Source organism: Anabrus simplex, chromosome 3 (genome assembly GCF_040414725.1).
Source record: "Anabrus simplex isolate iqAnaSimp1 chromosome 3, ASM4041472v1, whole genome shotgun sequence".
Classification (NCBI taxonomy): Eukaryota; Metazoa; Arthropoda; class Insecta; order Orthoptera; family Tettigoniidae; genus Anabrus; species Anabrus simplex.
In genome coordinates this window covers 82,507,890-82,517,977 of record NC_090267.1, presented here as the reverse complement: position 1 = coordinate 82,517,977, position 10,088 = coordinate 82,507,890, and the positions used below count along the sequence as shown (strand labels likewise).

At 40.2% G+C, this 10,088-nt stretch overlaps 1 pseudogene; it reads right to left on the bottom strand.

Annotated features, from left to right (window-relative positions):
* Window positions 1-6,840: 6,840 nt before the first annotated feature.
* On the bottom strand, window positions 6,841-8,957 carry LOC137498999 (uncharacterized; annotated as a pseudogene).
* Between the last annotated feature and the right edge of the window lie 1,131 nt (window positions 8,958-10,088).

Here is a 10,088-nt window from a genome sequence, read left to right as displayed (position 1 = left end):
AATGATGTGGCGAGAATTAACAGCACAAGGTTCATATCGTTGGATTGATCTGCTACCTAGACTTTTATCTACCTACAACGATACACCTCGTCGCACTATCTGAACAAAGACACGTCTGGTCACAAAGAATACACCTCGTATAAATGCTATTCATCTGTAATTAAAACAGCTGATCCACGTCGCTATCGCTTTAAAGAAGGTGATTTTATTCGCATCAGCAAACACAAGTCTATCTTTGCAAAAGGATACACACCTAACTGGACCACTGAAATATTTCAAATCAGAAGTGTTAAGCTTACTAATCCAGTTACGTATTTACTTCGCGATCTCAGAGGACAGCCTATTGAAGGAGGATTCTACATCGAAGAACTGCAGAAAACAAAATATCCTGATCACTATTTAGTTGAACGTGTTATTCGACGTCGTGGCAATAAACTGTGTTAAATGGCTTGGTTTTAATAACAGCTCTAATTCATAGATTAATAAAGAGGATGTACTTTAAATCTTATGTGTGTTTTCTTTTAATCCTCTACGTTTCCTTTCTTCTAAGTCACTAGGACATGCTGTAGGATTAAACAACACCTGTAATATGTTTTGGCAATTCATATTTATTTTAGAATATATATACAGATATATACAGTTTTATCCTTTGTTTATTTTACGGTCTTTGTCACTCAGTTTTCGTTTTATTGCACCAACAACGACAAGTGCTGCTATCTTCTGAGCAGCTAAAGCACTAGGTAATAACACACACACAGACACAGCATAACTTTACGAAGCAGATTTTAACAGCTACACGACATACTCTATGCAGGCAGCATGTAACTACGTGTCAGGCGAACGTGTTCTAGGGCCGCAGGGGAGATGAAGCACGAAGAAAAGATCAATCACTCTATTGATGCGTCCACGCCCAACATGCTTCCTCATCTTTTTCCCAGCATGTTTCTTCACCTTTTCCTTGTTTGCTCTCTCCACAGCCATGATAAGTGTTTATAAGCGAAGACAACTCGTTAGTTTTAGGTCCGTGATACAGTTTAATTAGTTGACATGTACGGCACTGTCTCACAGAAGGTCTTCTACCTAAACTCACGTGTTCATGATGTAAACTTTGAAGCTCTGACAAAACAGGATCTTGAGTCCACTCACGAGGCACCTTATCCCAAATCTTCTTTACAGCATTCGCAGCTACATTAACCAAAAATGCCTTTGGTAATGCATTTAACTCTTCTTCAGTAAAAGTGTTTAGTTTCTTTTTGCATGCATAAAACTTTACGATCGCCTTTTCAACTGCGTTACACTTAGTATCTGTTAGAAATGACATGATGTCTTTACAAATGTTTCTTTTACACTAAGGTTATTTCGACACTGCAGTTTACATATGTTGTTCACTTCGCGGCATGCATTGCAACAAAACCAATCAAAGAGCATGCATACTTGTTGTAAAGACTGTTTACTTGTTTCTCTACTATGCTCTTTCGGAAGAGTTTTAAATGGGCACCCCAATTCATACATGTCGATAATTTCACACGGTGATATTAGAAAATCACGCAACCATTCTTTCTTTTCACAACCCTTTAAAAGAACAAGATCTGCTCTTGACAAATGTGCATTCATCGTTAAAGGTAGAAGACGATAAGGTATTCCTTTTTCTTCCCACTTCAAACCTAAATTGTTCTCAGTCCACTGAGTCTGCTTTTTATCTTCATCTGTTTGCAAACAGTAAGGGAACGGTGGGCTAAGTACTAAACTAACAAGTTTTGCTGCCCACAACACACTGCAATCTAACGCAGCCACCTCTTTAAACACAAATTTGTTTCCGTTTACTTTAAAGCCTTGCACATCAACTATTAATGTTTTCGTCATGTTTGCACTCCACTCTCTATCACCGTTTCTCGAAGACTAAAGCTTTTAGTCATCGAACGGCTTTAAACATGCGCACCTTCAATAACGTCATCGCTGCAGCACATGCAAACTCTTGTTTTTATGATGCATACTTATTGCATTCCTTTACACCGACTTACTCTTAAGAAAACTGACAAGTCTAAACATACATGATGACGTCATCACTGCAGCACGTGCTTACTCTAGCTCCCCCGATCTATGATTAAACTTGTCCGAATTCACCGCCACCACATTTCAACTAAAGAGTGCAGCACCGAGGTAAGCGATGTAAGATAGCGGTAACTGTGTTGAATAAAGATGGCTGTTTGTCAAAAAGAATTTTTCAAATTATCCGCTACTACATAGAGTGCGGCAATGCGCTCTCTTGATTAAAGATGGCGGATGACAGCTGTCAAAAAAGCACGTGGAATTTACTACCATTACCAAGAGGGCAGCACGGTGCTCTAGATTAAAGGTGGCGGATGACAGCTGTTAGAAAAAAGCATCTAGATTTTAAATTGCTCGCTACTACGATAAAGATAGCAGCACGGTGTTCTGTACTTTCAAGATGGCTGCTTGTCAAAAAAGATTTTTTCAAATTATCCGCTACCACATTTCAACTAAAGAGTGCAGCACTGAGGTTTGCGATGCAAGATGGCGGGTGACAGCTTGTCAAATAGATTTTTTCAAATAGTCCGCCTCAAAGGTAAGTAGCTAAAGGGGGCAGCACTAAAGTTAGCAATGCAAGATGGTGGATGACAGCCGTGACGTAAAAATTACCCGCAAGATAGCTGCACGATGCTCTTTTCATTAAAGATGGCAGCTTGTCAAATAGAATTTTTCAAATTAACCGCCCCAAAGGTAAGTACCTAAAGAGGGCAGCACTGTTCTCTCTGGATTAAAGATGGCTGCTTGTCAAAAATAATTTTTCAAATTATCCGCCACCACAAAGAGGGTAGCACGGTGCTCTCTTGATTAAAGATGGTGGATGACAGCTGAAGAGCACGTAGAATTTGCCGCCACCGCATTTCAACTAAAGAGTGCAGCACTGTTCTCTCTGGATTAAAGATGGCGCTTGACAGCTGTCGGAAAAGCACATGTGTTTGTTTCCAAACAAGAACACGTAGAATTATCCGCCATCACATTTCAACTAAAGAGGGCAGCACGGTCCTCTCTGGATTAAATATGGCGGATGATAGATGTCAAAAAAGCGCATAGGTTTGTTTCCAAACAAGAGAATGTAGAATTTTTAAAATTGCCGCCACCACATTTCAAAGGTATCTAGCTAAAGAGTGCAGCACTGAGGTTTGTGACGCAAGATGGCGGATGACAGGTGTCAGAAAAATCACGTGAGATTTCCCGCCACCACAAAGAGGGTAGCACTGTGCTCAAAGATGGCTGCTGTTAGGTGGAATTGCCTGCCACCACATTTCAATAGTATCTAGCTAAAGAGGGCAGCACTGTGTTCAAAGATGGCTGCTGTCAAAAAGCATTTTTCAAGTTGTCCGCAACCACATCTCAAAGGTAAGTAGCTAAAGAGGACTGCACTGTGCTCTATAGATTGAAGATGGCGGATGACAGCTGTCAAAAAGCACGTGGATTTGTTTACAAATTCAAATCTCGCGCTAGTGAGGTTAAGTTGGTAGCACTGAGGTTTAGGCCCGTCAAGATGGCTGCAGTGAGGTTTGCGATACGTTGTTGTCTGTCAAAAAGCACGTGGCTGTCAAAAAAACACGTGGCTTTGTTTACCGATTCAAATCTCGCGCTAGTTAGGTTAAGTTGGTACCACTGAGGTTTAGGCCCGTCAAGATGGTAGCAGTGAGGTTAGTGATGCGTTGTTGTCGATGACAGCTGTCAAAAAGCACGTGGCTTTGTTTACAAATTGAAATCTCGCGCCAAAATTCAAATTTCCCGCCAGAATTCAAATTTCCCGCGGGAGGAGGAGGCCGCCGAATCCGCCTATTATACTACTCATACGAGTTAGACGGCTGTCCATTCTTAACCACATTTATATCAACAAAATAAAACCATCGCCGTGGAATCTATATATCACGTGTTATAACTGTACAAAAAACCAACCACATTCACCTCACTATACTCGGTTAATAAAGTCATGCGCCTTCATAATGTAAATAAAACTTCTGTGGACTAGATGCAAGACAAATGCCACGTTAAATCACTCAAAGAATGACCAAGCATTGAACACTTAGCCTACAATTTTTCTAGCAATATTCAGTTCTGAACACATTATCTCCAGATTACATCTATAAAACACTACCCACAGTGTGCATTTCCTCGGATAGGAATAATCAAGAGTGTGACTTATAAAAGAAAGCTATGTGGCGTCTTCTACCGACTGCTCACCAGGAACTTCTGATTACCGAGTAATGACTCCGCAGTGGTACAGTAATGCAAACGTAAAGATTTCATACAGCGCAGACTTCTTACTGGTAATCGTCATTAACAGCAACCACAACGATCATAAAGAGTAATAGTAATAAATTCGATGCAGACGTATAGGCCTATATATTCTTGCTCCACGTGGCTGTCATGTCTGTAAATGTCCACTGGAAGCAACGCTTCAACTGTCATATCTTCAAGCGTCCCTTGGTCAACGCAACCTCGTTCGAAGTCGGATCTATGGACTGGTTACCGAGCTGCCAATCCGCAAATGGTGATCTTGCACGTTCATCCACATTGATGAATTACCACCTTCAACATACACTTCCCGGCGGTTTCACTTGTTACAACATTTTTAACCGTCTATACCGATACAGTCACGGTTTTCCTTGTACAATCTTCACTGCTAGGGAATGTGAACAGACTACACAAACAGAAATGTGTACAAAATATAATGATGCACATGTGCAATATTCCCTAACTACAAATTCTTCGTAGAATAGTATGTTCTTACGTGTTAATTTAACAAACTCACATGATAGTCACTACTTTATATTCCAAATCATTTACAAATATTTCCTTATCGAAAATCGGGGAGTTTACCTGTGTACGGTTACGGAGCACTTGGACTTATCATCTTTTTTCTAATGCTATTTTTCTTTACGTCCGACTCACTACAATCGGGGTTATTGGAGAGGCCGAGATGCCGGAATTTAGTCTCGCAAGAATTCTTTTACATGCCAGTTAATCTAATGTATGCGGGTCACGTAACACGTGTTAAACTGAGAGCCCTGTCATTTTCAGCTTTGTGTTTATCACCCTTTCCTTTATACACTCTCCGTTCACTTGGTATAGCTCCTTAATGCAAACAGTAATCAAATAAGTGCTTCAGATATAGTACAATATTCCAGCACATTTTCTTTGGTATATCCACAGAAATCTTATCAATTCCAGCTGCTATTCTAGTTTTCAACGATTGAATCTTATTGTAAATGTTGTTTTTTGCTAGTGGATTCACGTCGCACCGACACAGATAGGTGTTATGGCGACGATGGGAGAGGAAAGGCCTAGGAGTTGGAAGGAAGTGGCCGTGGCCTTAATTAAGATACAGGCCCAGCATTTTTCTGGTGATGGGAAACTACGGATAATCATCTTCAGGGCTGCTGACAATGGGATTCGAACTCACTATCTCCCGGATGCAAGCTTACAGCCGCACGCCCCTAACCACACGGCCAACTCGCCCGGTAATGTATTTGTAAATGTACATGCTTCAGTGGTGACTGACTGAATAAAAGGCTTGGCGAAAACTCATAATCATGGTATAAAGAGCATTTACTACGTAAGGAAAGTTTTTTGAGGCATGGGAATTAAGCACTAAGATGGATCAGTTACAAGTTAGACTACAGATGCTACAAGAGAATTGGCATTGTTTTAATGAAATTCAAGAAAAGTTAGACTTATTATATGAAAATCCTGATAGTGAAACGCAAGACAGATTGCGCAGGAAAGGTGTGTAACCGTACAAATATGCGATCCCTAATTTTAGGTTAGGAAATGTTTGTAGACCTAAATAATGATCTCCCGATTTTAAGTTAGGAAATTTTCGTAAATAATTTGTACTGTAAAGTAGTGAATATCATGTGAATTTGATCAATTACGATATTAGAACATAATATTGTAAGAAGAATTTTTAGTTGGGGAATATTGTATATGTGCATCATTATATTTTGTATACATTTCTGTTGGGTAACAGTCTGTGCACATGGCCTAGCACTGAACATTGTGCAGCCTGGGAAACGGTGGCTCTATCGGGAGAGACGTTTGAAGTCGGTTAAAAGTGTTTCAACAAATGTTTTATAAACCTGGGGTACGCCGAAAAATGGTATTTCATCAATGTGGATGAACGTGTAAGGCTTGTTTCACACCTACCCGGCTGCCGGGTAACCGGTGCCGTGTACACGGTTGTCAGGGCGAGAAGTGTACGAGACGTTTCACACTTGCCCGGTAAAAGTCGTTGCCGTATAAACGGCACTCCGATGCCGTGCTATTGTAGTAGGAAGCCGGCAGCCCCCACTGTACGGGCCGGCTGCCGGGCGAACAAAACCATATTGCGAGGGTAGTGGGGGGTGTGAGTCAGTGGAAGTTTACACATCTAGCCAGCACGGCAGCTCTCTACAATCTTCTCGAGTGTTGTGTTTCCTTGTTTTACGCTCTAGTGTATTACGCATTTGCTCTTATGGCGGAAATTGACACAGAAATGCTGATTATGTTGGTACATGACCGACCCATATTATGGGACAAAACTCTAGAAGTTTATAAGGACCGAATCCTAACAAAAAATGCTTGGGTAGAAGTGTGTAAGGAATTGAATGCTGGATTTGAAGAAATGGGGGAAAAAGAAAGAAACGAATATGGTAAGTACACAGCTACTCCTTTATTTTATTTTATTTTATTTTATTTTATAATTATTGTTTGTTTCTTCAGATAAAAGCATACGAATGCTACATGGATTCTACAAAATTAATAATTATACCAATCTGTTAATGCTTTGAGGACACATTAAATCTTAGATAATTGCCATTTTAATGAGCCTATAGGCGTTAAAAAATAGTCCATCATAATTTTTCTGATGTTGTTTGCTGGGATTCCCCCACGGACGCATTCACTTCTCTGTATACTTTGAAGTCCAACTATCGTAAGTGTATCCTCCGTTTCGTAACCGTCCCTTTCAAGAACGAAATTATGCAAAACAACACAAGACTTAACAATATCAACGGCAAAATCAGGATCCAGGTTTATAGCTCTGTGGAAAATTCTCCATTTATTGCTCATAATTCCAAATGAACACTCTACAAATCTTCGAGCTCTCGAGAGGCGGTAGTTGAAAACTCTTTTTGCAGTTGTCAACTGATGTCCCGCAAACGGTCGTAGAAGGTGTCTGTGCAGTCCGACGCTTCATCAACCACGAAAAAATATGGTACCTTGGGACTTACTGTACCAGGAAGACATTTCTCTTCTGGAAGTCCAAGTTCATTTTTGAGCAGTGATTTCCACAAAGAACACTCTTGAAATATGGTTGAATCACTGTCTTTACCGTAACTGCCGACATCAACGTAAATAAATCTATATCGTGAGTCAGTTACTGCCATCAACACTATAGATGAATATCCCTTGTAGTTGTAATACATTGAATTACACGGATGGACGATGCGAATGTGTTTCCCGTCAACAGCGCCAATGCAATGAGGGAAATTAGCCATTCGTTCAAAATTTTCAGCAATTTCTGTCCAGTGCTGTGAGGTGGGTACAGGTATACATTCCTGTCGTAGAGACCAAATAGCGTGACATACGCTTCTGACAATTTTACTGATGGTAGAAATGCCGAGTCTGTAGCTGTAGTGAAGATCAGTGAATGTACAACCGCTGGCCAGATATCTGCAATAAATATTCAAAATAATTGTAATTTTGTTTGTGTGTTATATAATAAATATATCATCACTATTATTACTTTTGTAGTAAATTAGCCTGTTTATCTTTTTTTTAGCCAAAGCTGTAATGAAGAAGTGGGCGAATATGCGTGACTCTTTCCAGAAGAATGAAAAAAAGTACAAAGATTCCATCAAATCATCAGGGAGCGAGAGACAACCACCCAGAACTTACATTTATGGCAAACAGATGAAATTTCTGAAAAAAAAAATATGGAAGGCCGTCGTACATATGACAGTCTCTCCAATGATACCGAAGCCACACAGCCCCCCGATAATTCTGGTGACGAAACAAGTAAGGACACACCCAATAATACAAGTGAGACTTTTGTAGAGCAAGTTGATACATTCATGAAACCAGCTTCGACAAGAAAGAAGAAACTAGACCCTGTCGAGGTAAAGCTGATTAACGCCATAACTCAAAAGCCAGATCGGCATACGTCATTTATGCAAGGAATAATTCCCTCGCTCGAAACATTTGATGACGATGAAATAGTAGAGTTTCAGCTCAAAGTGTTGCAAGCAGTTTCAGATATTAAGAAACGCAAAAAGGCGTCAGCAAATGTGAATCCGGCTTCCCTAACAAGCACTATTCCAACCCCCATACCTAGTACATCAGAGAACATCCATTCACCTCATGATTCCCAATACCATATTCTACAGCCTCTAACAGCCCAACTACAACCCACCGCTACTAATGTACAATGCTATGAACATGAGGCACAAAACTTTTTAGGGACAGCTTCCACCTCCCCCAATATGTCAGAGTTTTCAGAAGCTTCATCAGTGGACTCATTTAATTTTTAAGTAATATTATGTTCTTAGTAAATTAGTTGTATTCATAAACTTGTGCATTTAGTAATAAAAAATAAAAAAGCATAATATTGTTCCTCTTACCTAATTGTGACTGCCAACATCTGAATGGGCTGGATGCATTCTCTGAAGGATGTGTTGCGGCGCTGTATGGAATTTTTTTATTTTTACATGTAGTTCGTCAAAAGTTTGCACACTCATCCTAAAATAGTTGAAAAATTTGTCGCTGTCATTTCTTAAGTCTTCAAAAAGTATAAAGAATGCCCCAACTTCGTCTCTTCTCATATTGACTGGATGCACCCATAGCAGTCTATTTTTTCTCCTTTTCTTCAAACGCCTATACAAGACCATAAACGCTAGTAATTTATTGCGATCCATTCCAATCCGCGATGTGTACACAACTGCTGCAGTGTGCTTGCCGGGTATATGTGAAAAGGATTCCCATTCTTGCCGGAGCCGGCTACCGGTTACCCGGCAGCCGGGTAGGTGTGAAACAAGCCTAAGATCGCTATTTGCGGATCGACAGCTCGATAACCAATTCGGAAGCTCCGAGTTTGAACGAACTTGCGTTGACCGAATGACACTTGAAAATATTTCAGTGGTAACATTGCTGCCAATAGATTACTACAAATGCTACGCCACGTGGAGCGAGCCTATTAGACATGGGACAAAAAGAGGAGAGCTGCTGTTGATGGCCAATGTTCTCTCATATTGTATATTCTTTGGTAGAGGCATTTACTCAGTGAAAATGTATAGACACCTTGGAACAGCTGTGTACCTATATTAATATGTGTGTCAGTAACTCAGTAGTAGGAGGCACCTGCAGTAGTAGATGTACAGTTGTTGAATATGTGTACATTTGGATGGTACTTGTACATGAGTTACGACGTATTAAGCTGTGTACTAGAAGAGTGAACGTGTACAGAGGTGTTGGAATGTTGAATAAACCATGCAGTAACACGTGGTATCGTGGTTATGTTACTCCTCCCATAGCCCGATAGTTAATTCATCTACAAAGGTTATGAGCCCAGAGATCCAGATCGACAGTCTGCTCCGTATGTTCCAGAAGGTTCCAGAAGATCGACTGAACAGCAGAACTACAAGGTTCCAGAATGTTCCAGTGAGTTGTTTTTTTGGTGTGCTTGAATAAATAGTGAAGGCTATCCAGTCCGCACCTCCTAGAGAACAAGGCCTGGCAATACGATTCGTGACGTCACGCGCGTAGGCCCAGCGCGAGTGGATAGATGAAGCTAATTCCTTACGATGATTGATAAATACGCTGGTTAAACTGCATTCTACGAATAATCTTTCTCGTAATAATTCGGAAGAACAATTAAAAATCAAAAAAGAATAAAATTCAGTTTTTTAAAGTCTTAATACAGAACAACTTTAATAATATGCCTATGACACTTTCTTTCGTATATTTAAGAGTAAAAAATGATCAGTTCTTTTTACAAAACTGAACTTGCTAGTGAAAGATAAAAGAGCAAAAACAGCATGTACTGTAAG